The sequence below is a fragment of the Microtus ochrogaster genome, unplaced genomic scaffold, assembly GCF_000317375.1.
Source record: "Microtus ochrogaster isolate Prairie Vole_2 unplaced genomic scaffold, MicOch1.0 UNK22, whole genome shotgun sequence".
In the NCBI taxonomy this organism is placed as follows: domain Eukaryota; kingdom Metazoa; phylum Chordata; class Mammalia; order Rodentia; family Cricetidae; genus Microtus; species Microtus ochrogaster.
The window spans coordinates 1,154,476-1,158,225 of NW_004949120.1; the positions used below are offsets into that span (position 1 = coordinate 1,154,476).

General features: G+C 35.5%; 1 pseudogene; it reads right to left on the reverse strand.

The window, feature by feature from the left end:
• Positions 1-3,034: 3,034 nt before the first annotated feature.
• Positions 3,035-3,397, reverse strand: LOC101993017 (annotated as a pseudogene).
• Between the last annotated feature and the right edge of the window lie 353 nt (positions 3,398-3,750).

A 3,750-nucleotide genomic window follows, 5' to 3' on the forward strand; every position in this document is an offset into this window, starting at 1 on the left:
CTAGACTCCCTTCCTGGTTGTACAGAGGGCTGACGGCGATCTGTAAGTTTTTTCCCCTTTAAATAAATACTACCCTATTAATCATAATTCCAAACTGCTGTGGCATTGTTTGTGACTTACGCCTTCAGAAGCCAAGGACAATGGCATTGGGTTTTGATCCTACTGCATGTACTGGTTTTGTGGTAGCCTAGTCTGTTTGGATGTTTACCTTACTAGACCTAAATAGAGGGGGGAGGACCTTGGACTTCCCACAGGGCAGGGAACCCTTACTTTCTCCTCCAGTCTTTGGACTGGAGAGGGAGGAGGAGGGGATGGAGGGAGGGGGAGGAAAATGGGAGGAGGGGAGGAGGTGGGAATTTTTAATTAAAAATAAATAAAAAATAATTCACTTTCTATTCTAACGTGATTTACCAAAACTATTTTTAATGTCTCTCTACCTTATAAATGTTAGATTTCTTTAGTGAAGTTTTTTCTGAATCTGGTAACAAGGAAAACTATAACTATAATTATAAAGTCTTCAATTCAAACAGAGATCCAAAAAGTAAATATTACTACCTGAGTAAAGCTGTAATTGCAAGCAAGTCACTTGAAGAAAATGTGAGAAATAACAGAAAGTGTTGGCTGCCTAGATACTCACACAAAGTTCCTCTGCAACATTGGGGCATCCATTTTCAGCCAATAGCCTAGCATATCTGACAGACTTTTCTGTGATACTGCATATTCTGAAGGGCCGTCCTACCTTGTCTTGGTAAAGTTTGGCAGTCCCTTTTGTGTGTCTTCCTTGTCCAATTTGGACAGAATACTGTCAGCAGTGGAAATAAGATTAGTTTTTTTTCTTGCCCAGTGGCTAGCTTTTCCCACAAAGGAAGTAAACTCTATGTGGTTTTTATCTTTGATATCCAATCTTCAATTGGTGCTGTGGTGCTCTCAGGAGAAGACATCTCATTGTCATAAAAAGAAAAGAACAAAGCATCTTAAATGGCATATTCTGTAGGTCGCTGAAGTGTTTGAAGATGATCTGTGTGTGTGTATATATATATGTGTAAAAGATATTTCTATTTAACCTTGAAAACATACCTAATATGACTACAAGTTTGATTGTAATGACTACTAACTTGCATTTCTTGATATTCTAATTAGTTGGTATTAATAATTTTAAAGCACTAGACATTTGCTTTACATTGAGGTGTTTAGGTACAATACCTTGAATAAGATTAGAAATGTATATACAGTATGTTCTAATAAAATTAATCTCAAATTTGTATATATATATATAGGTATATATATCTATATCTATATGTATATAAATATACAAAGATTCATATTACTGTAAAATATTTTAAACAAGTAGTTGCTTTTCAATAGTATATTCAATAATCTACCCTTTTATCCTATCATATTTATATTCTCAATTTTTGTTTTCAAAACAAGAGCTTGAATCTAATCTCCTTTGGTCAAATCTTTCCTGACCATTACCAGTAATAGTTCATAACTAACTATGCTAAACAATGACAAATGTCCATAACCTACTGAATGACCAAAAAACACCCATGCCACCTCTTGAGAATCTGGGCATCATGTTTTTAAATTAATTTACTGCATCTTTAGGGGATCCTTAACAGGAAAATTTGGGTTAATTATCAATTCTGGGAGTGATAGCTGTATCATTTATTGTCAAGTCTCTGCATAATGGGAAAGTATGGTGCTTGTCTAAGTGCTGGGTAAAATAGTCTGTGAGGCTGCATCATTTCAAGTTGACACCTTGAAATTTTCCTGAGCAGCTTGTAGTACAAAGGTGACCTTTAGGTGGTATTTTAGAGCTTAGTGGTGTTATTATCAGTCCTGGTGTCATTGTCATTGTGGAATTGCATCATACTTTTTGAGAATTCAAAGGTCACAGTTAGGCACGGTCATGGCTTAATACAGAAAACATAAACACTTTAAATGTCATGTACAACACATCTCAAAGAAGTTATAGAAACAATACTTGGTAGGACATTCAGAGTACAAAATCTTAATTTCTAGTTAATAGAGACTCAAACCTGAAGTTGTGTACTGAAAGCTAGATAAAGCCTTTTCTTAGAATTAGTTAATTTATATGACCATTAATATCATGACAAAAAGCTTAATATATTATATATTTATTAATATATCACACAATGGTATATTAATATATATAAACCTTAATATATGTATTATTTATAATATATTAATTAGTAATATATTATATAATGTATTAATTATAAATTATATTAAATTCAATATGCTAAATCATTTTAATACCATAATAACTATAATATATTAGATATGAATTATGTATTATATGTTAAGCTTCACATATGTATTAATCTTATAAATGTTGCGATAATATTTATATCCTAAAAAACGTTAAATAATAAAAATAGAACCAATGGATTATGAGATTAGTGGAATACAATAGTCCCTAAATTTTTGTGGTTTTTTTCTGCCCCATATCAGGTAACTCTTCTGATATGAGACAGAGATTTTGGATTTCACTTTAAGAAGTATCCTTGGGTTTAGAGAAGGAGAGTCACACTCCAACTCCAAAATCAGTATTAATTTTTAAATACATTGAGACTACAAAAAGACCATTTGTATTATGTGTCTGTAGAGAACAGCAGAAACAAACATTTGTGGAGATTTAGAAATTCTATTCTGTTGGAAATGTAATATACCAATAGGCAAATTTACACTTTTTCTTGGGACATTATCTTTGGATAATATGTCTTTTATCTTCGGATGTCTTATTTGTTCAATGGTCATCAGATCCCTTAGGTAGATGCCTTCATTCTCCTGAAAAGACAAAAACAATACCATTTCTCAACCCTAAATTTGGGAAAATTCTCTTTTGACAAATTATATCTTGTTAACAAAGGTTTCTGTCCCACCCACATCCTGCAGTTGTTAAATCCCCCCAAAACACACAAAGGTCTGCATTAATTATAAACTGCTTGGTCTGTTAGCCCAGGCTTTTTGTTAACTAATTCTTTTTTTTTTTTTTTTTTTTTTTTTTTACAGATTCATCCTTTTATTAGCCATGGTATCAAAACGCCTAGTCAAAAAGACCAAAGCCCATGTCTTCATCAAACTCCTCTGATTCTTCCTTCTTTGCTTCCACTTTCTTCTCAGCTGGGGCAGCAGCGGTGGAGGGGGCAGGACCGCCTGCTGGTGCAGCTCCGGCTACTGGAGCAGGCCCACCAGCCCCTACATTGCAGATGAGGCTCCCAATGTTGACATTGCCCAGGGCCTTTGCAAACAAGCCAGGCCAGAAAGGTTCAACATTGACACCAGCTGCTTTAATGAGGGTATTGATCTTATCCTCATCCTGGAGGATGAGGGCGGAGTAGATGCAGGCGAGCTCAGAGACAGAGACCATGTTGCGGACTGCCTGCTCGGTGCTAGTCGCCAGATGAAGTGAGGGCCTCACCCCAACGCGGCCTTAGCTTCCTTGGAAGAACTGAGCACCTTGGCGGCAACAGAGGAAAAGGTCTGTTAACTAATTCTTTTTTTTCATTATTTAATAATTTATTTTATATCCTGACTACAGTTTTCCCTACCTCATCTTCTCCCAGTCCATCTCCCTCAATGACCCTCTGCCTCCCTGACAATGCACTCACTCTTCCTCTTTTTATATTAAGATCCCATGGATATCCATAAAACAGAAATATCAAGTTGTAGTAAGACTAAGCACCTCACCTTGGACTTCCCACAGGACAGGGAACCCTGTTA